The 27,426-nt window shown below is 44.0% G+C and overlaps 1 protein-coding gene across 7 annotated transcripts in view; it reads left to right on the forward strand.

Annotated features, from left to right (window-relative positions):
- Positions 1 to 1,774: 1,774 nt before the first annotated feature.
- LOC141116956 (NACHT, LRR and PYD domains-containing protein 3-like) overlaps positions 1,775 to 27,426 on the forward strand; it is a 226,283-nt gene continuing 200,631 nt past the window's right edge. For all 7 annotated transcript variants that reach the window (XM_073609480.1, XM_073609482.1, XM_073609481.1 and 4 more), the window contains exon 1: positions 1,775 to 1,887. The gene's annotated coding sequence lies outside the window, so the exon portion shown is untranslated. The remainder of the gene's footprint in view (positions 1,888 to 27,426) is intronic.

Consider the following 27,426-nt stretch of genomic DNA (forward strand, 5'->3'; position numbering starts at 1 on the left):
AGAGGGCATATTTACTCACTGATTATGAAGGATGTATGGCTCATAGAAGCCTCATATAGTTCTCTCTATTTTTTTTTTGGGATATTAAGGTTGACGTTTAAGAGTGATTTGAATTGGCTTAGTAGCCTCCTAAACAGAATTTTTTTGTACAGGCTGAGGGTTTTTTTTTTTTTTCTCTATCACAAGGACGAAATGACTTTTCAATTTTGTGGATATGGAAGGGAAGTGTGGAGCACAATGGAAACACTATATCTAGAGGAAGAGATGAGACGAGTGGGGGAGGGAGCACTACTGGTGTAGGGGTGGGAGAAATAAGGAAGGGGGAAGGTGTTTAAATTTTATTTTTTTTTTTTTTTTTTTTTTTTTGTGCTTGAAAGGGGGAAGAATTGTTAAGAATTGTTAAAGCGGTTGTATAGTCTTTTTTTTACTTTTACCTACAGGTAAGCCTATAATAAGGCTTACCTGTAGGTAAAAAAAATATCTCCTAAACCTTTACGGTTTAGGAGATATTCCCCTTGCTATGCGCCGCTGACTGCAGCGGCGCATTCGCACAGGGGATTCTTGGCTGAAGCCCGGCAGCTGCCGGACCTTGCCGAGTAAGAAATCTCCCGCACGCATGCGCGGGAGTGATGACATCGCGGCTCCAGCCACTCACAGCGCTGGAACCGCGATACCCGGAAGACACGCAGAGGCAACATGACAGCTCGGCGTGGACCAGGTAAGATACTGAAGCCTCGTTCTAAGGTAAGTATTTCATAATGAGCTAGTATGCGGTGCATACTAGCTCATTATGCCTTTTGCTTTACAGGGTTAAAAAATAAAAATAAAAAATTGCGGGTATACAACCGCTTTAATTGTTAAGATAAATGTATCTATTTGGATAAACTTGAATATTGTAGATTCAAAGTATGAAGTAATGTATATAATGGAAAATTAAATAAAAAATTTGATAATAAAAAAAAAAGAACATCATCATAGCACCCAAAAAAAAAAAAAAAAAAAAAAGGAAAAGGTGGCAACCCTATTCGCACTGCATTCTGCGAATCAATTTGGGGGTGTCGTTAACTTTACATTGACACTCGCAGCAGTACTCAGAGAGCAGTGTTCCCGCATACAGGAATTGCGGTGGTTCCTGCATCGCACCAGTGTGAACCGAGCCTAATACTGGCTTTTGAAATTTACAAATGCAGCACTACAGAAATTTGGATGAAAGGTTTAGCGCTGGGAAACGCTTTCTGAAAGATAAATAGTGCATTTTATATACAACTATATAGATCAGGGATATGCAATTAGCGGACCTCCAGTTGTTGCAGAACTACAAGTCCCATGAGGCATAGCAAGACTCTGACAGCCACAAGTATGACACCCAGAGGCAGAGGCATGATGGGACTTGTAGTTTTGCAACAGCTGGAGGTCTGCTAATTGCATATCCCTGATATAGATCAAACCAAAATGAGGGACAAATGAGTGGACAAATGGGGGGTAAAGAGGGACAGAGGAACTTTGTTCCAAATCAGGGGCAGTCCCTCAAAATCAGGGACAGTTGGGAGCTATGAGCATTACAATATGACATGTGGAGCAATTGTATACAATATATTAACTTTTTTTTTTTTTTTTTTTTGCTATTTTTTCCCACAAAAGTGGAGTTACCCTTAGGTGACATCTCTTCAATCAATCTAAATCAGAAGCTGAATCTGAGCTCCAGGATAACCTGCCCTGCTCTGTGTACTTTAAAGCGTACGACATTCAATGTAGATGAGATCTGCTTCCTGTGAATCTGATAATTAGAAATCACATTCCAATCTTTTCTCCACCCAATATTCTCCATTTTGTTTCCGTGTTCAGATTCAGAACTCCCACATCATCTGTTCACGTCTGATCTTTATGGTGAGTTAAAATTTAACCCCTATATAACAGAAGGAGTAGTACCTCTGGTGGGAACGATCATTCCGTGTATATTAAGAGAGATTTGTAGGTGAATCTCTCTCTGTATTTGTCTCTGCTAACAACTGTTTTTTGTTTGTTCTTCTTTTTTACATATGAAGCAACTTTTGAATTTGAAGCCACATATAAGACATGTTAAGATTGTTAAATCAAAAATGGTGGTATTTGATCCCCTCTGCGGTTTTAACCACTTCAGCCCCGGAGGATTTGGCAGCTCAATGACCGGAGGACTTTTTACAATTTGGCACAGCTGAACTCGCACAATTTCAAACCCGCATTTCAGCGCAAGTTCAGGGGCGATTGGAAAGACACCTGTGGGGGTTTGGAAAGACACCTGTGCGGGTTCATGCACAGATGTCTGTTGAAATCGCCCCAGAAGTCGCCAAAAGTAGTGCAGGATTGGGACGGTGCCGTTGCCAGCAATAGGCTGCGATTTGGCATGCGATTTGACATATTAAATCGCGCCGATGTGAACAGGGTTAAACCTTTACCTATATAACAACCTATTTGTCCACCCCCTTCCTTTCTCACAATTAAATTAGCCTGTGGCCGCTTTTGTTTTTGTTTTTTAACACCTTCCTGCCCCCATCCTCTCGTATACATACTATACTTAATACTGTCACTAGTGACCATTTTGACGTCAAATTTTGATTTTGTTTTAGTTATAGTCTTTTGACTAAAATGCTATTTTAGCTTTAGTCATATTTTAGTCATCTGAATTGTTTTCGTTTTAGTAATATTTTAATCCACTAAAATCTCCAGTGCATTTTGGTTGACTAAAATCCAATGGGTTTAGTTAAATTGCAATGCATTTTTGAAGCCTTCCTCTAGAATTGCCAATTTCATTATATACTCCTGCCATCAGTCTATCCAATGAGGCCAGAGACAGCGGCTGGAGTCACTGGGCTCATGCACATCAGTGGAAGGAACTGGTTCAGGTAAGAAAAAGGGGGCGTCTGGGGGGAGCTGCAGCAAAGAAGGTTTTTCACCTTTAATGCATAGAATGCAAAACCTTGAGACTTTACAACTCCTTTAATTATTTTTAAACTGTCCCTTAAAGGGGTTGTAAAGGTAAAAGTTTTTTCACCTTAATGCATTCTATGCATTAAGGTGAAAAAACATCCAACAATACCGCCCCCCCCCAGCCCCCCGTTTTACTTACCTGACCCCTCGAAAGTCCCACGCTCACCCCCGACATCCTCTTCGCCGCTCAGCCTGGCCGTTGATTGGTTACAGTGGATGGATTGAAAGCAGCCATTGGCTCGCGCTGCTGTCAATCACATTCAATGACGCGGCGCGCCGGAGGGGCGCGGCCGAGTGATACAGTGAGCGGCTATGGTCGCCGGCTGTTTCACGGGAGCGCGCCCGCAAGCACTCAACACCATGCGAGGGAGCTCGCATAAAGGTGTTGAGTCCTTGCGGGGGGGAGCCGAGACAGCCGCCGAGGGACCCCAGAAGAACAGGTTCGGGGGATTATACAGGATTTATATAGTGCCGACAGTTTACGCAGTGCTTTACAACTTGAGGGTAGACAGAACATAAAGAATACACTTTAATACAGTAGGAATCAGAGGGCCCTGCTCGTTAGAGCTTACCGTCTAAAGGCCCGTACACACAATACGAAAATCGGAAGACAAATTTCGTCCGACGAACAATCTGCAGATTTTCGGATCGTTAGTACGGTGCTTTCGACAGCCAATTTTGTTTTTACGTCAGACAAAAGCTGGATGTGCAGACTATAAAATTTTTGTTGGATGTGAAATCAATGTCCGATTTTCATTTAATTAGTACGGTTTTTGTATGAAAAAAATCAAAAGCGGAAGACTATGCACGATACATACAAAACTTTTCAACACTTCTGATGTTGTATTCTGTCATCCAAAAATTTTCATATTGTGAGTAACCTCTTCACTTTCCACATGAGACTAGCATGCAACAAAAAACACCAGTTTCTTCGTCCGAAAATCTGATCGTGTGTACGAGGCATAAGAGAAAATAATAGGAATAAGGCATGACAGGTCCTCTTTATGGAGACATCTGGGATCTATAAAACCCCAGATCTCTCCTCTAGCCTGAAAAGCAGGAGGTAAAAAAAAAAACATTGATCTCTGTTTTCTGGGGGGAAAAATGGCAGTGTTTACATCAGCTAGAGCCGGAAGTGAAGTCATGATGTCGCTTCCGGCCTCCCAGGATCATAGAGATGGCCAGAGACCATCCGGTCCACAGCCAGCTCTATGATAATTTTGCGGCATCGCCAGATCAGTAATCCAGCTTCCCAATCGCACGGGAGAGCCCGGCTTTTACATTATAGGGAATCACCGGCTGAAAACAAAGATATCTGAATGATGTAACTGCAGGCATCATTCAGATATCACCACTTCATCCTAAGGACATCATATGATGTCCATGGGCGGGAAGTGGTTAAAGTGTTACTAAACGCACAACTAGGGATGGGCCGAACACCCCCCCCCCAGTTCGGTTTGCAGAAGTACATGCAAACCGGCAAAAAATTTGTTCGAACACGTGAACACCATTAAAGTCTATGGGACACGAACGTGAAAAATCAAAAGTGCTAATTTTAAGGGGTAATATGCAAGTTATTGTCATAAAAAGTGTTTGGGGACCCGGGTCCTGCCCCAGGGGACATGTATCAATGCAAAAAGAAGTTTTAAAAACGTCAGTTTTTTCGGGAGCAGTGATTTTAATAATACTTAAAGTGAAACAATAAAAGTGAAATATTCCTTTAAATTTCATACCTGGGGGGTGTCTATAGTATGCCTGTAAAGTGGTGCATTTTTCCTGTGTTTAGAACAGTCCCTTTACAAAATGACATTTCTAAGGGAAAAAAAAGTAATTTAAAACTACTCGCGGCTATAATGAATTGTTGGGTCCCAGCAATACAGATAAAAGTCATTGACAAAAATGGCATGGGATCCCCCCCAGTCCAATATCCAGGGTCTGGTATAAATATTAAGGGGAACCCTGAACCAAAATTTTTGTAAAAAATTGCGTAGGGGTCCCCCCAAATTCCATACCAGGCCCTATGGGTCTGGTATGGATATTAAGGGGAACCCTGCGCCAATTTTTTTTTAAAAATGGCGTGGGGGTCCCCCAAAAAATCCATACCAGACTCTTATCCGAGCACGCAACCTGGCAGGCTGCAGGAAAAGAGGGGGGACGAGAGAGCGCCCCCCCTTCTGAACCGTACCAGGCCACATGCCCTCAACATGGGGAGGGTGCTTTGGGGTAGCCCCCCAAAGCACCTTGTCCCCATGTTGATGGGGACAAGGGCCTCATCCCCACAACCCTTGCCCGATGGTTGTGGGGGTCTGCGGGTGAGGGGCTTATCGGAATCTGGAAGCCCCCTTTAACAAGGGGACCCCCAGATCTCACCCCCCCTGTTTGAAATGGTAACGGGCACATTGTACCAGTACCATTTCACACAAAAAATGTCAAAATGTTAAAAAAAAAAAAATACACACTTTGGGAAAAGTCCTTTTATTAAAAAATAAAAATGTCCCACGAAGTCCATTCATCTTCTTCTATGGCTCTGCCGATGGATTGAAAAATAAAATAAAAAAGATCTGCCTCCATGGAAGGCACCTGCCATATGACGCTTCAGCGCTGATGACAGTTCTTTTATAAGTAAGGGCGGCGCCACACAGTGACGCACCCGGGTGGCCCCGCCCCCTCTGATGCCACGGGGAAACCATTGGGAAGTCCCCTGTGTCAGAGGGGGTAGGAGTGACCCGGGTACATCACAGTGTGGCCCCGCCTTTACTTATAAAAGAACTGTCATCGGCGCTGAAGCGTCATATGGCGGGTGCCTCCCATGGAGGCGGATCTTTTTTATTTTATTTTTCAGTCCATCGGCGGAGCCATAGAAGAAGATGAATGGACTTCATGGGACATTTTTATTTTTTTATTTTTTAATAAAGGACTTGTCCCAAGGTGTGTATTGTTTTTTTTTTATATTTTGACACTTTTTTCGTGAAATGGTACAGGTACAATGTACCCGTTACCATTTCAAATGGGAGGGGCTGGGATCTGGGGGTCCCCTTGTTAAAGGGGGCATCCAGATTTCGATAAGCCCCCCGCCCCGCAAACCCCCACAATCACCGGGCAAGGGTTGTGGGGATGAGGCCCTTGTCCCCATCAACATGGGGACAAGGTGCTTTGGGGGTTACCCCAAAGCATCCTCCCCATGTTGAGGGCATGTGGCCTGGTACGGTTCAGGAGGGGGGGCGCTCTCTCATCCCCCCCTCTTTTCCTGCGGCCTACCAGGTTGCGTGCTCAGATAAGGGTCTGGTATGGATTTTTGGGGGGACCCCCACGCCATTTTTTTTATTTTGACGCGGGGCTCCCCTTAAAATCCATACCAGATCCGAAGGGTCTGGTATGGATTTTGAGGGGGACCCCTACGCCATTTTTAAAAAAAATTCGGCACAGGGTTCCCCTTAATATCCATACCAGACCTGAAGGGCCTGGTATGGAATTTGGGGGGACCCCCACGCAATTTTTTTTTTGGTTCGGGGTTCCCCTTAATATTCACACCAGACCCAATGGGCCTGGTAATGGACTGGGGGGATCCCATGCCGTTTTTTTCAATAACTTTTATCTGTATTGCCGGGACCGACAATTCATTAATAGCCGCGACTAGTTTTGAAATTTCTTTTTTTCTTTTAGGAATGTCATTTTGCTCTCGGACTGTTGTAAACACAGAAAAAATGTGCCACTTTACAGGCATACTATAGACACCCCCCAGGTATGAAATTTAAAGGAATATTTCAATTTTATTGTTTCATATTAAGCATTATTAAAATCACTGCTCCCGAAAAAATGGCCGTTTTTAAAACTTTTTTTGCATTGATACATGTCCCCTGGGGCAGGACCCAGGTCCCCAAACACTTTTTATGACAATACCATGCATATAAGCCTTTAAAATGAGCACTTTTGATTTCTCCCATAGACTTTTAAAGGGTGTTCCGCGGCTTTCGAATTTGCTGCGAACACTCCAAATTTTTCGCTATTCGGCGAACAGGCGAACACCCGATGTTCAAGTCGAACTTGGGTTCGACTTAAACATTGGGCTCATCCCTATGCACAACAGTAAAATCTGTCTGTATATGCAGTAAATCATGCTTGTTATACTCCCTGTGGAACCCAAGGGGCTAATCCACTGCATTGTGCAAAAAGGCTGCTTGATCCTGTCTTCTCTGATCCTCCCCTTCTTCCACTGTCCCCTAATAATGTCCTGATAACACAAAGTCTATGGAGGAAGGCTGCACATGCTCAGTTTGGTGTGTATAGCTTTTTTTCTTCTTAGGAGGGTGCATGTGATCAGCACAGGGACAGTCAGCACTGTCCAGACAGAGGGTCAGGGGTCCTGCAGCTTTAACGGATAATCAGAAAACTCCTCCTCCTACAAGCTTTAACCAGACACTGATAGAAGTCACAAGACTGCTATATACTGCTGATGAGAAAATGTATTTAGCAGTTTATATTTACTAAAATATCTGCAATTCCATGTTCTGTGTACTTTGGGAGACCTGGGTTTAGTAACAATTTAAAGTGGTTGTAAAGTCTCAAAGTTTTTCACCTTAATACATTCTATGCATTAAGGTGAAAAACCTTCTTTGCTGCAGCGCTCTTCCAGACCCCCACCCCCTTTTTCTTACCTGAGCCCGTCTGTTCCAGTGCTGTGCACAAGTCCAGCAGCTCAAGCCACTGGCTCCTATCTCATTAGACAGATTGATAGCAGCAGGAGCCATTGGTTCCTGCTGCTCTCAATCAAATCCAGTGACACAGGAGCGGGGTGGGCAGGGCCGAGTCCCATTGTCTGTGTCAATGGATGCGGGAGCAGGCGCGCCCAAATTAAATGCTACCCCCACCAAAGAAAAAAAATTGTGCCCACCAAAAGGCCCCCACATCCATTATTTTATATAACAATAATTTAAACTGATTGCACTGTGATTACACTGATGGGGCACTGATGGCACTGTGATTACACTGATGGGACACTGTGATTGCACTGATGGCACACAGGATTGCACTGATGGGGCACTGTGATTGCACTGATGGGGCACTGTGATTGCACTGATGGGGCACTGTGATTGCACCGATGGGGCACTGTGATTGCACCGATAGGGCACTGTGATTGCACTGATGTTACACAGGATTGCACTGATGGGGCACTGTGATTGCACTGATGGGGCACTGTGATTGCACTGATGGGGCACTGTGATTACACCAATGGGGCACTGTGATTACACTGATGGCACACAGGATTGCACTGATGGGGCACTGTGATTGCACTGATGGCACACAGGAATGCACCAGCTCACGCTTCTCTCTCTTTCTCTCACCTCTCCTCACACAGCAGCAGCGCAAGTTGAACCGACAATGACGCTGGTTTCATGACATGTGATCGCTCCGTCATTAGACGGAGTGATCAAGTGGTAAAGGGCCGCTGTCATTGGCCCTTTACCCTGATCTATGAGCCCTGCAGACCCAGACATTGTGGAGACTTCCATGATGGCCCATTATTACTAATTACGGACCCCGTGCATCTCCGCTCGCTTATACAAACACATTGGCAGACAGTATCGTATGCAGTCTAAAATATTTATATATATAAAAAAGGCATTATAAATCTTCATACTGGTAAACATTATTAAGGATTGAGAATATAACAGGTAAATATAAACATATAGATGAATTTGTGCCCATATCTATATGAAGTCATAGGCCATAAACAAAAACAAAAAGCCCCCAGTGGTAGGTGTCGGCATTACAGATATACTAGCCTGCAAAGCCAGTTATTACCTTGCAAAAGTGATAAGCACAAAGACTAAGATATTGTACAAGCATATATGCAGATAATGAACATCTTAACCACTTCAGCCCCGGAAGGTTTTACCCCCTTCCTGACCAGAGCACTTTTTACAATTCGGCACTGCGTCGATTTAACTGCTAATTGCGCGGTCATGCAATGCTGTACCCAAACGAAATTTGCGTCCTTTTCTTCCCACAAATAGAGCTTTCTTTTGATGGTATTTGATCACCTCTGCCGTTTTTATTTTTTGCGCTATACACGGAAAAAGACCAAAAATTTTGAAAAAAAATGATATTTTCTACTTTTTGTTCTAAAAAAAATCCAATAAACTCAATTTTAGTCATACATTTAGGCCAAAATGTATTCGGCCACATGTCTTTGGTAGAAAAAATGTCAATAAGTGTATATTTATTGGTTTGCGCAAAAGTTATAGCGCCTACAAACTAGGGTACATTTTCTGGAATTTACACAGCCTTTAATTTATGACTGCCTATGTCGTTTCTTGAGGTGCTAAAATGGCAGGGCAGTACAAAACCCCCACAAATGACCCCATTTTGGAAAGTAGACACCCCAAGGAATTTGCTGAGAGGCATGTTGAGCCCATTGAATATTCATTTTTTTTTGTCCCAAGTGATTGAATAATGACAAAAAAAAAAAAAAAAATACAAAAAGTTGTCACTAAATGATATATTGCTCACACAGGCCATGGGCATATGTGGAATTGCACCCCAAAATACATTTAGCTGCTTCTCCTGAGTACGGGGATACCACATGTGTGGGACTTTTTGGGAGCCTAGCCGCGTACGGGACCCCGAAAACCAATCACTGCCTTCAGGATTTCTAAGGGCGTACATTTTTGATTTTACTCCTCACTACCTATCACAGTTTCGGAGGCCATGGAATGCCCAGGTGGCACAAACCCCTCCCAAATGACCCCATTTTGGAAAGTAGACACCCCAAGCTATTTGCTGAGAGGCATGGTGAGTATTTTGCAGCTCTCATTTGTTTTTGAAAATAAAGAAAGACGAGAAAAAAAAATTTTTTTTTTCTTTTTTCAATTTTCTAAACTTTGTGACAAAAAGTGAGGTCTGCAAAATACTCACTATACCTCTCATCAAATAGCTTGGGGTGTCTACTTTCCAAAATGGGGTCATTTGGGGGGGTTTTTTGCCACCTGGGCATTCCATGGCCTCCGAAACTGTGATAGGCAGTGAAGAGTGAAATCAAAAATTTACGGCCTTAGAAAGCCTGAAGGCGGTGCTTGGTTTTCGGGGTCCCGTACGCGGCTAGGCTCCCAAAAAGTCTCACACATGTGGTATCCCCGTACTCAGGAGAAGCAGCAGGATGTATTTTGGGGTGTAATTTCACATATTCCCATGGCATGTTTGAGCAATATATCATTTAGTGACAACTTTGCGCAAAAAAAAATAAAAAAAATAAAAAATTGTCTCTTTCCCGCAACTTGTGTCACAATATAAAATATTCCATGGACTCGACATGCCTCTCAGCAAATAGCTTGGGGTGTCTACTTTCCAAAATGGGGTCATTTGGGGGGGTTTTGAACTGTCCTGGCATTTTATGCACAACATCTAGAAGCTTATGTCACACATCACCCACTCTTCTAACCACTTGAAGACAAAGCCCTTTCTGACACTTTTTGATTACATAAAAAAATAATTTTTTTTTGCAAGAAAATTACTTTGAACCCCCAAACATTATATATTTTTTTAAAGCAAATGCCCTACAGATTAAAATGGTGGGTGTTTCATTTTTTTTTTTCACACAGTATTTGCGCAGCGATTTTTCAAACGCATTTTTTGGGGAAAAAACACACTTTTTTAAATTTTAATGCACTAAAACACACTATATTGCCCAAATGTTTGATGAAATAAAAAAGATGATCTTAGGCCGAGTACATGGATACCAAACATGACATGCTTTAAAATTGCGCACAAACGTGCAGTGGCGACAAACTAAATACATTTTTAAAAGCCTTTAAAAGCCTTTACAGGTTACCACTTTAGATTTACAGAGGAGGTCTACTGCTAAAATTACTGCCCTCGATCTGACGTTCGCGGTGATACCTCACATGCATGGTGCACTTGCTGTTTACATTTGACGCCAGACCGACGCTTGTGTTCGCCTTAGCGCGAGAGCAGGGGGGACAGGGTTGCTTTTTTTTTTTTTTTTTCTTTATTATTATTATTTTTTTATCTTATTTTTAAACTGTTCCTTTCATTTTTTTTTTTTTAAATCATTTTTATTGTTATCTCAGGGAATGTAAATATCCCCTATCATAGCAATAGGTAGTGACAGGTACTCTTTTTTGCAAAAATTGGGGTCTATTAGACCCTAGATTTCTCCTCTGCCCTCAAAGCATCTGACCACACCAAGATCGGTGTGATAAAATGCTTTCCCAATTTCCCAATGGCGCTGTTTACATCCGGCGAAAACTAAGTCATAAAATGCTTGTAGCTTCCGGTTTCTTAGGCCATAGAGATGTTTGGAGCCACTCTGGTCTCTGATCAGCTCTATGGTCAGCTGGCTGAATCACCGACTGCATTCTCAGGTTCCCTGTCGAGACAGGAGAGCCAGAGAAAAACACGGAAGATGTTGGGGGGGGGCATTCCCTCCCACTGCTTGTAAAAGCAGTCTAGAGGCTAATTAGCTGCTAGGATTGCTTTTACATGAAAGCCGATCGCTGGCTGAAAAGAATGATACCAAGATGATACCTAAACCTGCAGGCATCATTCTGGTATAACCACTCAAAGTCGTGAATGGCGTACCTGAAGACAAAAAAATGGTTAACAATAAAGCACAGTAAATGGTAAGGTATAAAAAATCTGAAAAGCAAACATGATAAAACATAACAACAATAAAACATTGCAGAATAGAATACAGTAAAAAAGAGCAGAACAATAGAGAGAGAATAGAGAGAGAGAGAGAACAATAAAACGACAACTATTTTTTTTTTATTTTATATTTTTGTATGTGTGTTTTTTTTTTTTTACACTTTTTTTTGTAACTAACTTTTATAACTGTAACCGGTTCCAGGTTCGGGTCTCTCAAAATGCGATGGCATCTTGGGAGACCCTGTGAAAGTGTGCCTAGTCTGTGCAATGCTGTACCCTACGCTAATACTCAACTAGTGTATGGTAGCGTCCAAAACATTCACCAATGCAGAGACCAGGATTGTCAGGACAGGAGGGACAATAATAGCGGGTGTCACCCCTATATCCGCGCTTGCTGCAGACACGACATCTTTTTTGGGGGGGTTAGTTGGGTAGGGGTACTCGGGAGGACATAAAGAAAATGCCTCTCATGCAGCCGACTGCATTTGGTTGGGGATGTGAATGGGGGAAGTACGGGCGCTGCAGAAGCGGTGGGTTCCCAATTAGGATTGGCGAATGCAGCAGGAAGGGCACTATGGGCACGACGGGCCTGTGTTTGTCTTTTTGGTGGCAGCGGGACACTACTTGTGCTTGCCACCTCACCAGCTTGAACTGCACTTATGGGACTCGCCACGTCACCAAGTTTTACTGCTGGTTTGACTACGACCGGGGTGTACTAGGCCGCTGGTGCTTGCCAGTTCACCAAAACGCTACCAAAAAAACTGTTAGCGATCGCAGGGATCAGGCCTGACTCTGCGAACGCTGCAGTTATGCGTTTAGTGTTTTGTAAGTGACAGTGATCGATCGATACTGCACTTGGGTGGGCTGGGCCGGGCCGGGGCAGAGGGGCAAAACGCAGGTGCTAGCAGGTATCTGGGCTGATCCCGCTAACACTGCGTTTTTGGGAACCCTAAACTGCTGGGGACGCTAGTATAGATCTGATCGGATCAGATATTGATCCGTTCAGATACTATACCACTAAGGGAGGTGTACGCTGCGTGCGTGGGTGTTAGCGGTACTGGCGCTAACCTGACGCTGCTTGGGGCTGGCGCTTGCCAGTTCACCAAAACGCTACCAAGAAAACTGTTAGCGATCGCAGGGATCAGGCCTGACTCTGTGAACGCTGCAGTTATGCGTTTAGTGTTTTGTAAGTGACAGTGATCGATCGATACTGCACTTGGGTGGGCTGGGCCGGGCAGAGGGGAAAAACGCAGGTGCTAGCGGGTATCTGGGCTGATCCCGCTAACACTGCGTTTTTGGGAACCCTAAACTGCTGGGGACACTAGTATAGATCTGATCGGATCAGATATTGATCCGTACAGATACTATACCACTAAGGGAGGCGTATGCTGCATGCGTGGGTGTTAGCGGTACTGGCGCTAATCTGACGCTGCCTGGGGCGACGCATATCACCGCCGGGCGATCAGGGGGCTAAACCTTTATTCGGTAATAAACGGCGGGTGCCCTGACACTATAAAAAATAAACAAACTAACCAGCGTCACCCGTAACGGTTATACGGTGATCAGTGGTGAAAGGGTTAACTAGGGGGCAATCAAGGGGTTAAAACATTTATTAGGTAGTATATGGGGGTCCCTGTCGCTATAAAACGCTGACGGCGAACCTAAATATTTAGGTCCCTAACTAGCGTCACCAGCGACACTAATACAGCGATCAGAAAAATGATCGCTTAGTGACACTGGTGACAGGGGGTGATCAAGGGGTTAAAACTTTATTAGGGGGGGTTAGGGGGGTATCCTAGACCTACAGGGGGGTAATGCTAACTGCCCTAACACTGTAACTGTCACAAACTGACACCAATGCAGTAATCAGAAAAAAAAAAAAAAAATACTGCTTGCTGTCAGTTTGTGACAGGGGTGGGGGTGATTGGGGGGGGAACGGGGGCGATCGGGGGGGGATCGGGGGTGTAAAGTATGCCTGGCATGTTCTACTGTGTGTGTGTGTTGTGCACTTACATGTCTTCTCTCCTCGGCGCTGGATGGAAACTGCCAAAGCCGAGGAGAGATGACATCACATCCTCTGCCTGTGTGAAACTACACACAGGCAGGGGAGGATTCCGATTGGCTGGGAGCGATCGCGAGGGGGGGGGCCACGATCGGATGGTCTCCCCCTCGCCTCCCGACGCTCCCAGTCAAATGCCGACCGCCGCTGGCACCGGGGGGGGGGTCCGATCGGACCCCCCGCCCGCGGGAGGCAGATCACGTACAGGTACGTGATTCTGCCTGCCCGTGCCATTCTGCCGCCGTATATGTGCGTTAGGCGGTCGGGAAGTGGTTAAAACATAAATCTATAAAGAAAGAAAGAATGCCAGTAAAATATAAATACGCACCTTCAAGGCTTATGTAAAAAATTTTAGTTTTTGTTTTTTTTGTTATAAAGTTAGCCAATTGGTTGGGGAGGGTACATCCTGTCCAGTGTGTGGCTACATGTAGTAACTAGGACTAACCGCCAGATGGTGGTTTCCTAAGTGAATAGTGTATATGGCACTTCCCATTACTCTGCTCCAAGGTTACAGAGCAAACAGTATCTGTACAGTAGACCTCCAGCAGGAAGACCCCCAGTCTACATCACGAATAGACCCAGACAATCCACAGTTAATATTATAAAGTAATATATATATGGGTCATATTCACCCTAAAACCCCTAAGAGGAAAGAAAGGCCGACAAAGAAAACAAACTAGAATTAAACATGCCACGGGCATATGTGGAATTACACCCCAAAATAAATACTGCTGCTTCTCCTAAGTACAGGGATACCACATGTGTGGGAATTTTTGGGAGCCTAGCCGCATACGGGACCCGAAAACCAATCACCGCCTTCAGGATTTCTAGGGGCGTAAATTTTTGATTTCACTCCTCACTACCTATCACAGTTTCGAAGGCCATAAAATGCCAAGATAGCACAACCCCCCCCCCCCCCAATGACCCCATTTTGGAAAGTAGACACCCCAAGCTATTTGCTGAGAGGCATGGTGAGTATTTTGCAGCTCTCATTTCTTTTTGAAAATGAAGAAAGAAAAGAAAAATTTTTTTTTCAATTTTCAAAATTTTGTGACAAAAAGCAAGATCTGCAAAATATTCACCATACCTCTCAGAAAATAGCTTGGGGTGTCTACTTTCCAAAATGGGGTCATTTGGGGTAGTTTTGTGCCATCTGGGCATTCCATGGCCTCCGAAACTGGGAGATCACCCATCAGGTTGAGCCAGTTACAGCTGCAAAGGCATATAAATGTCTAACCAACACCATTTGGATGTATAGTAGTGAACAGAAACAAAAACAAAGGTAAAGATCAAAGTCAAAAAAGAGGTAGAAATCGGGGTAAGTCATCTCTCCAATGGACACCTTAATTATTGCTCTAAGAAGATGGATAAATTGCACTCATTATTCAACCCGAGGGGTTGCATACTGTTTAAATAAAAAAATCCACATCTCTTTTTGATATAATATCCTGTAAAAATCCCCTCTTCTTGATGGAAGATTGAGTTTATAAATGCCTTTACATTTAAGGGAGAGGGGACGGTCATCATCCTTATTGATGATACTCTGAACATGTTCACCAATTCTCATTTTAAGCTGTCTTTTTGTTTTACCCACATAAATTAGTCCACAAGGACAAGTGAGCATATAAATCACACGTGTTGTGGCACAGTTTAGGAAGCTGTCAATTTTAAATTGTTTGCTACCATCAGAACTGGTGAACATGTCAGTCCTATCCACATATCTGCAGATATGGCACCTACCACAGGCGTACATACCCCTGAGAGGTGGGAGGCTGGTAAGCCTATCCTGTTTCTTTGGTCTGCTATATTCAGAGTGGACCAGACAGTCCTTTAGATTGGTCGCTCTTCTAGCTGTAAGTAGGGGCCTGTCGCCAACAATATTCCCAAGTATGGGGGCCTCTGATAGGATGTGCCAATGGCGGCTCAATACATTTCTAGTTTGTTCCCACTGTGCCCCAAATTTAGTAATGATCCTAATTGGGGCTTTACTGGGGATTTTTTGTTTTTCCCCAGTATTATTAATCAGGAGGGACTGTCTATCCGTCTGAAGAGCCCTTCTCTTGGCCTTTCTTATGCAAGCATGAGAATAGCCGCGGTCACGAAATCTCCCATAAAGATCATATGCCTCGGTTTGGAAGTCAGTGTCTTCCGAACAGTTCCTCCTAGCATGGAGGAACTGGCCTATCAGAATTCCCTGTATGAGAGATCTGGGATGGTGACTGGAAGCCAATAACAATGTATTCGCTGCCGTTCCCTTTGTGAATGTTTTGGTATGGAGTTTGCCCTCCTTGATATAAATAGAGAGGTCCAGGAAGGGCAAAACAGCAGGATCAAAGGAATAGGTTAGCCTGATATTCCTATCATTGCTATTCAATTAATCAATGAAGGAAATCAGGTCCACAGGTGAACCATCCCAGAGCATGATCACGTCGTCGATGTACCTCAGCCACATGAGACAGTGGCCGAGGTACATCGACGAAGGGTACACACATTCCAACTCCCATAGACCCAGATGCAAACATGCATACGAAGGGGCCCAAGGGGCACCCATAGAGGTGCCCCTAATCTGCCTATAGTGTGTTCCAAGGAATTGGAAACAGTTATTTTCAAGCATGAACTGTAGGAGATCCACAATGAATTCATTTTGTGTGGCCAGTAAGGGAAATTTATTGTCCAGGAAATATTGTGCCGCTTTGAGGCCTCAATTGTGTGGAATTGATGTATAAAGCAATTCAACATCTATTCCCACCAAAAGGACTCCTGGTGGTAGCGAAATCCTATCAAGCCTCCTGAGTACATCGCGTGTGTCCTGCACAAAGGAGGGGAGTTCGCATACCAGCTCTTTAATTAATTCATCCACATATTTACCGACCCTCTCCAGGGGGCCCTTTATGGCTGAGACAATCGGTCTCCCTGGGGGGGTCAGTGATGGATTTGTGGAGCTTGGGAATCGTATAAAAGGTGGGGTTGTTGAATTCTCGAACACTAAGGTATTTACATTCCTTACATGTAATAAGATGTTCTTCTAGGGCCATATTGAGTTTGAAGCTGAGGCTGGACACAATTTTGACGAAGGGATTTGAGGAAAGCCTCTGGTATGTGGTTTCATCTCGAAGGAGACGCATAGTTTGGCCCTCATACATGGTCTGTGAAAGGAGAACAGTATTGCCACCTTTATCACTACCCTTTATAATGATGTCAGAGGCTTCCTCCAATTCCCTATGTGCCCTCCTCTCCGCTTTAGTAAGATTATCCTGCCCCTTGTATTTCCAATCTATCTTGGAAAGGTCTTTTTTCACCTGTTCCAGGAAAAAATGGAAGCGTTTATGTTTAGATAGGGAGGGCATTTTAAGGGACTTAATTGAAAGTTTAGACGGGCGAGGGCATGTTTGCAGTGAGTTGGGAGATTCCATGTCCGAATCAAATTCTTGATTCTCCTCAAGAAGTGCAATCAGTGCATCAAGAGATTCACGTTCCTCCTTACTTTACTCATCTGTTTCTGCAGATTGATTATCTCGATCCGAGTGCCAGTATCTAAAAATTACGCAGAAAGAGACTCACATCTTTAAACACTTCAAATACACTCATCGTAGCGGTGGGTGAAAATGACAATCCCTTCTGTAACAGAGAGATATGGTGCTGATTGAGGGGAAAGTCAGTTAAGTTGACTACCTTCGGATCTGATTGTGGCCCATCAGTCATATGAATACCGGAGTTGTCTATGTTGTCAACTAGACTCTCCGTGATCCCAATCTGAGTTCCCTCTGGTTTCCTTTTGCGTCTTTCTCTTTTCCTTGACCTCCCTTGTTGACCTGAGTGTGCGCTCTGCCCATAGATGTAACTGTTTGTTTGCCCTTTTTGGAGACCCGATCGTCTATGCTGTCCACCTCCTGTTTCAAAAAAATAACCGCTTTTTCCTGAAAACCCGATTCACTGTCAGATGAATGCCTGGAGCGAGCAGAGTTAGATTTGTTTTTCCTGCCCCTACGTGACCTGCTTCTCTCTCTGGGAATTTTGAGGTCAAACATATCCCCACTTTCCCAGTCTAGCAGATTCTGTTAAAATTTTTCCTGTTTGGTGGATTTTAGGATTTTTTGTGTCTTTTCCACTTCCTTTTTGAGGAGATCATTACCTTTAATAAATTCTGGGTCTGTTTTATATGGCTCCAACGACTGCACACTAATATCTATTACTTTTTTAATCTCATCAAGTTGTATTTGTTCCTCATCAACAATCATATGTAAAATCGCAAGGCCGCGTTCCAAGCAACTTTTTTTCCATAATTCAAGAAATCGTGGTGTGTGTAGGTGACCTGCCGGGGTGACTTTTTCCCTCAGACCCCTGGGTATGATATTGTGCTCGATGTGTGATTTCAGTGATGAAATATCCGACTTTCTGTTAAGAAATTTGATGGTTAGTTTTTTATGGTTCTTGAGTAATTTTTTCAAGCTATCATCACCGCAATAAGAGGCCGATGAATCGCAAGAAAATGCAGATTGTATCTCGAAGGCGATATCTTCAGCCAAGAGATAAGCCTTGCTGGGATATAAGAAATGTAAGAAGTTTGTGAAGGTATACAATATACAGAACTCTCAGAAAACAATTCCTAGAAAGAGAGGCAAATATATTCAAAAAACAAAAACCAGAAAACAAAGAAACCAAACCTCAAATATTGATCGCTCCTGTACACATGAAAATAAGAGATTAAAACATGAGTTGGAGGTAAAGGTGTATGGGGAAATGGAGATCAAAGGTCCAGAAGGGAAGTATAATCCCTAATTAGCTATAATAGAGACAAAACAAAAAGAAGGGGACCAATGACACATCCAATTAAGCACAGATCAAAACGGGATAGAAAAATCGGCTTATATACTGCCCACCCGATTAAAAGATCTGTTTACACCGTCAACCTTGACTCGATACCACAATAGGCTCAGAAATAAAGGGGTGGTAGTCCTCTGAATTAAAGAGTTGAGGAGGAGTATTTCGTATAGCCTATCACGTTTGTTTTCCTTGTGTAATATCAGCCCTAAATCTTATTGCCTCTAACCTTCGATCCCCACCGATATCCGCACTTCTATATGTATCCTGCTGTATTAGAGCCACTGTATCTTCAGTCTTTACACTAAGGGAACTCTCGTCTACCTTAAGCACAAGCACTTTCCATATACAAGCTAATTGGAACCATGTTTGAGCGTTCCAAACTTCAATTTCCTGGAACTTTTATAATTATCTGTTTGTGTGTGAGACGAGTACGAAGTGTCTGTATTGGGTGTGGTGGCTACCTGTGTCTTATTAAGATGTTTGTCTTATTTTAATTATGTGTTGGAGGTAGGTGTAGGTTTCTAAAACTGTTTAATTTATTATTTGGATAATCAATAAAGATATTTAGCTTACACCGGTTTGTCCTCTCTGATGAATTGCTGTTGAATTTTTTCCTGCTGTTTTCTATGCTTAACTCCTTTTTTTTTTAATATCTTTATTTATGAAGACATTTTTACAAATTTTTATAAAACATGTATACATCCAAGATATTATTCATAATTTATTAAAATATCCTATATAACTTTATCGAAACATTGTTCATATCGCCATTAGACTGATAACACAATAATTCAAAGATGTATACCCCTTATAATTCAAACCAATTACTACCTTATAAACCCCCCACCCCCCGCCCACATTCATACACATTCGCACAGAACTACGAACAAACAACAAAAAAAACCCAAAAAAACACCCATCCTATTTTTCTCTATTCGGCTCCTATACCACCCTCAAAAGCAACGAAGAGGCTCTAAACTCTTCCCTGATGAATTGCTGTTGATTTGTTTCCTGCTGTTTTCTATGCTTAACTCTTTAATTCAGAGGACTACCACCCCTTGATGTCTGAGCCTATTGTGGTATCGAATCAAGGTTGACGGTGTAAACAGATTTTTTAATAGGGTGGGCAGTATGTAAGCCGATTTTTCTATCCCGTTTTGATCTGTGCTAAATTGGATGTGTCATTGGTCCCCTTCTTTTTGTTTTGTCTCAAAGCATCTGACCACACCAAGATTCGGTGTGATAAAATGCTTTCCCAATGGCGCTGTATATATGTACCAGCGTCTGGCCTTACGGGCAATTAGGTACGGCGCCAACAACTGGTCATTAAGATCCACCCATCCCATATTTTGGTTATTTTCATTGATACAGAGGGGTTTTTCCACAACAGCAGTTGGCGTAGGAATTTGGACTGTCATGTCTGCATGAAGGGAGGAAAGAACGAAAACATTCTTATTATCCCTCCACTTCATAGCGAGCAAGTTATTACACTTCAAGCAGGCTCTCTCCCCCAGCCTAAGACGGGAATCTACAAGCCGCTGGGGTAAGCCCCAGCGATTAGATCGCACAATGCCACATGCTCCAATCTGATGATCAAACAAATGACTAAAAAGTGTCACGCTCGTGTAAATTGTCCACATACAAGTGGCACCCCTTTCCGAATAAGGGTGACACCAAGTCCCACACAATCTTGCCAGCTCTCCCTATGTAGTCAGGGCAGTTTGTCGGCTCTACGTGACTATCTCTTTCCTCATAAACCATAAAAATACATGTATAGCCTGTGGCCCTGTCACAGAGCTTATACAGTGGGGACGGAAAGTATTCAGACCCCCTTAAAATTTTAACTCTTTGTTATATTGCAGCCATTTGCTAAAATCATTTAAGTTCATTTTCTCTTAGTCATCTTCCAGGACGGCACACCTGAGAGATGAGAGGCTCCTCCCTACAGGAAACACAAATAATCGACAGCTGTTTTAAGTCCCCACCCTTCCCCTTGATCCTCAGTTTTTGATTGTGTTTCTCCCTAAGCACAGCGAAACCGTTTGTTTTTTTCCAAATGACCCGAAGCCTGGGGCTGGTGGTCCCCCCCCGGGAGCCGGACCAAATGCCTGGGAAGGCCTACGGCCACCTCACCCTGAAAGCGAAAGAGGGCGCCACCTGCCCGATCTCGTATGATCTCAGAGGCTAAGCAGGGTGGGCCTGGTTAGTACCTGATGGGCCTCTGGGTCTGGCCGGATATATTTAGCCTTCCTGGGGGCTTCCCCTATCCTTTCCTCAGGGGGGGCAGCAGAAACTGGAAGAGCCCCCCTGAGAGCTGAAGGCCCCTGGGTACAGTGGTGTCCCCAGAACTTCAGGGGCCTTTTTCCTGTCTCCCCCCCTTACCTGTCCGGGCGTCCGTTTAGACAGGGGTGCTGGCTGTCAGTTCTTTCCAGGGCCCCCGACTCCTGGGCCCCTGGTAGCTCGCGTGGGCTGCTGGGGAGGGCGCCACCTGAACGACCCGCGTTCTTACCCAGGAGGGAAGGCTGAGAGTCTGCAGGAGCAGGCGCCCACATCATCCTTTCGAGGAGGCACCAGTTCACTACGGTGGATGTCTGCCTAAACCACCTCAGAATGGAATGAGGAACGTACGGCATTGCCCCCCCAGGTGTATATACTGACTGGCAGGACACAGCCTAACCTTGCAGCTCCCTACGGGGACAGCAGTTGGGGGGGCACTTTGGCGGCTATCCTCCTTGCGTGTGGACCATAAGGATGGAAAAGCAAGCCCGGTGGCTGTGGCAAAAGGGGAAGACGACAACAGTGAGTACTTTCCTTTACCTTGGGAATTTAGCTGTAAAATCCCCAATCCCAGTCAGAAGGTTTCTGGGCATTTGAGATAATCTCCCCTGGGGTCTGGATTGAAATAGCCCAGAAGCTTCTGCTAAAAACACCAGCTACAGCTCCCTCTTACATCAGAGATGCTGTATGGTGGACAAGTGGTGCAGAGGAGCGAGTGTGCCTAAACCACCTCAGATGGGAAAGAGGTAGGTAAGGCATTTCTTCCCCTTCCCCCTGTATTTACTGAGTGGTACCGTGCAGGACCTGGGGTCTGCATAACAAAATAGCCCAGAAGCTACTGCTAAAATCACCAGCCACAGCTCACTCTTACAGCAGAGACAGTGTGGTTATCACAACAGTAGGTTGCCAGCCTTTCCCTACATGTCCGGTCCTGGGACATTAGTAAGGATGAATAGAGCTAAGGGGGGGACCTGGTAGATACAAAGAGTTCCTTACAGGTCAGGTATACCACTGAACAATTTATGGATTGTGCAATGGTTGAAGGATTCAGGAGTAAGCTCTCCTGGTCAGCAGGTGCACTAGGTTATATGGCCCTATTAGCCCAGCTGCTAGGAATCTGAAGTCATAAGCTCCAACCTCCCACTCCACCTTTACATTGTGGTTATGTTATAGTGCAGGAGGTAAGAAAAACCTTTTTGTTGGTTTGGGCTACAGTCCAACTCAGTGACAGATCTAAAGGCGATTTACCATAAATCGCTTTTTATATCCTTTAATTAAGGATTTTCTGTGCAAACATATGCAAGAGCTAGATAGATACATGATTTCTTGTTTAAGGCCTGCAGGTGGCTAATTTCCTCCAGGCTAAATTGGTGACCACCTTTTCTAGAGGCTGTCCTAAATTGGACTCTAAGGCTGGGCTCATTGAGACTTTAGTTTCTGATCAGCACCACCTGTGTGTGAGCTGGCCAGCGTTTGCTCAGTCTATGGAGGTAAGGTAGGACAACAGCTACTATAGTAAGGTGTCTAACCATTTTAGGATTTGTTCCTTCACAGGGGGTGAAGTGTTAGTATCTACAGCCCAGGCTATGCCTATGGATCAAATTGCTTTGTTTGGTTATTTCATAAAGGGATACACCATGACTCCTCCTTGGTTGCACACCAGTAGACCTCAGTAGTGAAGGTTTGTCCTTGCTGGGATGTTTTGTGGCACAGCAGAAAAACACATTGAGATATGTGACATTTCTGCTCATAAGGGGTATATTGCTGTACATCAGCAATGCACTGCACTGAAGCTTGGTTGTTGTCTGTTATATCCTAAAGGTACTGCCTTATTTGGCTACAGATCAGAAAAATACAACAGGGAAGGTGGTCTGTACTTTCTGGTCTTGTGACGCTTGGCGGAAATGCACATCATTGAGCCTTGTGACACCTCTGCTCATATTTGTTATATTGCTGCACATCAGACATACTCAAAATTGAGTTCTGTCTGGGGTTTTTTGTGTCCTATATTACTGCCTTATTGGTTGCTTATTAGAAAGGCAGTAGTGAAGATTGATGGTCCTGAATTGTTGGGAAATACAAATTGAACCTGTGCCAGGGGTAGTACTGGTACTGCCTTTGGTAATCGGTGCAGCCCCGCAAAGTGGCGTCGGGCTGACCGTGCTATTAACGGCAAAGGCTGCCGATTTTAGGCATGCGATTTGACATGTTGAGTCGCATGCCAAATCCCTTCAATATGGATGTGCTATGTCTATTCAGATTGTTATATTGTTGCACATCAGGTATATACAAGTTTGAAGGTTGTCTGTCCTTTTATGTCTTACATTTACTGCCTTATTGGCTGCATATCAGAAGGGACACAGCAGTGAGTTTGCCTGTCCTTTTCTGATTTGTTTTTGCTGCCTCAGCAGGGAGACACATTGAGGGTGGTGGTGTCTCTGCTCAGTATTGGTATATTACTACACATCAGACATACACAAAGATTGAAGATTGTTTGTGTCCTGTATGTTGTATATTTACTGCCTTATCGGTTGCATATAAGAAAGGCACAGCAGTGAGGGGTGTCTTTTCTGTTTCTCATTGTTCTACCTTGCTGCTTCTTAAGGATACACAGCAGGGGGTTGTTGGCTGCACGCCTCCAGGGAGATACAGCATTGGGAACGCCTCGCTTGTTCAACCTGAAAATTGCAAGTTACCTGCGACCTGTGTAATCTTGAGGTCTGTGGATCCAGAAAGCAGGGTCTGCTTGGTGGCGCTGCGACCTAGAGTTGCACAGACACGAATGGTTCCCATTGGAAGCCATAGTGTATGACTTTTCTCTTGCGTTTTTGCGGTCCCAGGTTGCAGGTTGGGTCGCACAGGTGTGGGAGCCCTAAGTTTTATCTGCCCCTTCTGGTTGAGGTTTTGCTACACAACAAGAATAGACATCATGGAGTTTATTGCCTTACTTTGCAATACACCAGAAAGATCGCAGCTAGGAAGGCTGTCTGTTTTTATGTGGCTGCACAGCAGAAATACTCAACATTGAAGCTTGTTGGTGCTTTCTGTGTCAGATTCCCTTACCTTTCTGCACTTCAGAAAAACACAATGCTGCAGGTTGCTTGGGTCCTTTCTGTGTTGGTTCTATGTGACTGCATTACAGAACTGCATAACAGAAAAGATATTGTCTTGTGTGCCATATTGATCTTATAACTGTATTTGGTGGTTCGTCAGAAATAAGCAACATAGAAGTTTGGGTCTTTCTGTCTTATATTTATGACCCTGTTTTGCTGTACATCAGTAAAACTCCACCGTAAACAAGACTCCCGTCCTTTATGTATATATATCAGTTATGAGCTAGCTGCACTTCAGAAACACGCAGCATTTAGGGTCGGTTCACACTGAGGCAGCACGACTTACAGCGAGACTACCTCAGGCGACCCAGGACATGACTCAGTGGCGACTTGCGAAACGACTTCTGTATAGAAGTCAATGCAAGTCGCCCCCAAAGTCGTACAGGAACCTTTTTCTAAGTCGGAGCGACTTGCAACGGTTCCATTGCACAGAACAGGACGCTACTTGTCAGGTGACTAGGTCGCCTGACAAGTCGTCCCAGTGTGAACCGAGGCTGAGGGTTTGCGTGGGTCTTAATGTTTTTACATATTGGCTGCACATCAGAAAACCAGACTGTGAGGACTGTTTGTCTACATTGAAGTTCAGATTTGGGTCTCTCCCATATTTGATATGTTGGTTTAGCTAGCCACACTCGGATACACATTATTGTCTATGCTTGTGTCCTTTCTGTCTAAATCTATTGTGCTGGGTCCACAATCTATGATCTTTTTTAATTTGTGATATTAATAATGCATGTATCACCTTTTGTATTTCAGCCCTCTTTTCCGTGGAGGGGCCAGGAGTTCTGGCTGCAGACGTCACATGTCAGAAAGCCTCAGCCCATTACATTCAGAAATTCTGGAACCATTTCCTAGAGTTGAAGCCCAGTAGGGTTATAGGACACTGGAGGAAGGCGATAAAGAATCACCCTGCTTAGTAAGAACTTGGGAAGTTCTGTTCAGAGGAGTATTATGATCTGAAGATGAAGTATAAAGATGTATACCCGACCGAATAGGTTACGGCTCGGTGCATGGCCTTCATCTCACCCTTCTAGCAGAACTAGATGTAGCAGTATAAGTGTTATACTCCTGCTATGAACTTTATTCTCCTGAAGTAGGCACTCAGGCGTAGGTAAAGCCACAGAGTAGGCATGCCTTAAACCCAGGGATCAAGCCTCGGTTAATCTATTACCCTTAAGTAGGCTTCCCTTTAGTCTTTGCTTATGTAAAGATAAAAATGAACAAAAAAGGTTGTCTGTTAGGGGCCCACCTTTTTTTGCAGTTTTAATTCCCTGAACGGGGTAGTGTTAAGACAGGTCCTCTTAGTGATTAATGTAGTGTCCTTGTCTTACAACACAGGTCTCTGATTAATCTTTAGGGGTTCTAAGTAGCACCTACAGGCACAATAGGCCATGGTTGTTAGATGTGTGAGACAGGCAAACCTACAAGTTTAACATGTTTTCTGATTCCATCTTTAAGAGCCCACTCCACCTAGATACTGCATCCAAAGCGGAGAAGGCAGGGACATCGGTGGAGTAGACCTGCAGACCAGCCGCATAATCCAGCTATAATACCTTCATCAAGCATATGGAATGGAGGTAAAACTCACTGCAGAACCAAGGTCCGTCAAGAGGGTCTTGCAGTGGTTCCACCCTAAGGTAGGCCTGAGGTACTTGATTATCCTCTCAGGTGAGCCGTCCTGGAAGATGACTGAGAAAATTGACAGTTACTTACCGGTAACTGTTTTTCTAGGATATCTTCCAGGACGGCAGGCCTACTTCCCGCCCATTGGAGGAGGGAAAATGGTAGAACACTAGAAGGTGAGTACCTATGAGGAATGATTTCCCTTGTGAACCAGGTTCAGGAGTTGCTTCTCTACAAACTGAGGATCAAGGGGAAGGGTGGGGACTTAAAACAGCTGTCGATTGATTGTGTTTCCTGTAAGGAGGAGCCTCTCATCTCTCAAGTGTGCCGTCCTGGAAGATATCCTAGAAAAACAGTTACTGGTAAGTAACTAAATTTTTTTTCCTCATTGATGCGCACACACAGCACCCCATATTGACAGAAAAACACAGAATTGTTGACATTTTTGCAGATTTATTAAAAAAAGAAAAACTGAAATATCACATGGTCCTAAGTATTTAGACCCTTTTCTGTGACACTCATATTTAACTCAGGTGCTGTTCTTCTGATCATCCTTGAGATGGTTCTACACCTTCATTTGAGTCCAGCTGTGTTTGATTATACTGATTGGACTTGATTAGGAAAGCCACACACCTGTCTATATAAGGCCTTACAGCTCACAGTGCATGTCAAAGCAAATGAGAATCATGAGGTCAAAGGAACTGCCTGAAGAGCTCAGAGACAGAATTATGGCAAGGCACAGATCTGGCCAAGGTTACAAAAAAAATTTCTGCTGCACTTAAGGTTCCTAAGAGCACAGTGGCCTCCATAATCCTTAAATGGAAGACGTTTGGGATAACCATAACCCTTTCTAGAGGTGGCCGTCCGGCCAAACTGAGCTATCGGGGGAGAAGAGCCTTGGTGAGGAGGTAAAGAAGAACCCAAAGATCACTGTGGCTAAACTCCAGAGATGCAGTCGGGAGATGGGAGAAAGTTGTAGAAAGTCAACCATCACTGCAGCCCTCCATGAGTCGGGGCTTTATGGCAGAGTGGCCCGACGGAAGCCTCCCCTCAGTGCAAGACACATGAAAGCCCACATGGAGTTTGCTAAAAAAACACCCAAAGGACTCCAAGATGGTGAGAAATAAGATTCTCTGGTCTGATGAGGCCAAGATAGAACTTTTTGGCCTTAATTCTAAGTGGTATGTGTGGAGAAAACCAGGCACTGCTCATCACCTGTCCAATACAGTCCCAACAGTGAAGCATGGTGGTGGCGGCATCATGCTGTGGGGGTGTTTTTCAGCTGCAGGGACAGGACGACTGGTTGCAATCGAGGGAAAGATGAATATGGCCAAGTACAGGAATATCCTGGACGAAAACCTTCTCCAGAGTGCTCAGGACCTCAGACTGGGCCGAAGGTTTACCTTCCAACAAGACAATGACCCTAAGCACACAGCTAAAATAAGTAAGGAGTGGCTTCACAACAACTCCGTGACTGTTTTTGAATGGCCCAGCCCGAGCCCTGACTTAAACCCAATTGAGCATCTCTGGAGAGACCTAAAAATTGCTGTCCACCAATGTTTACCATCCAACCTGACAGAACTAGAAAGGATCTGCAAGGAGGAATGGCAGAGGATCCCCAAATCCAGGTGTGAAAAACTTGTTGCATCTTTCCCAAAAAGACTCATGGCTGTATTAGATCAAAAGGGTGCTTCTACTAAATACCGAGCAAAGGGTCTGAATACTTAGGACCATGTGATATTTCAGTTTTTCTTTTTTAATACATCTGCAAAAATGTCAAAAATTCTGTGTTTTTCTGTCAGTATGGGGTACTGTGTGTACATTAATGAGGAAAAAAATGAACTTAAATGATTTTAGCAAATGGCTGCAATATAACAAAGATTGAAAAATTTAAGGAGT

This window comes from Aquarana catesbeiana, linkage group LG13, assembly GCF_042186555.1.
Source record: "Aquarana catesbeiana isolate 2022-GZ linkage group LG13, ASM4218655v1, whole genome shotgun sequence".
Classification (NCBI taxonomy): Eukaryota; Metazoa; Chordata; class Amphibia; order Anura; family Ranidae; genus Aquarana; species Aquarana catesbeiana.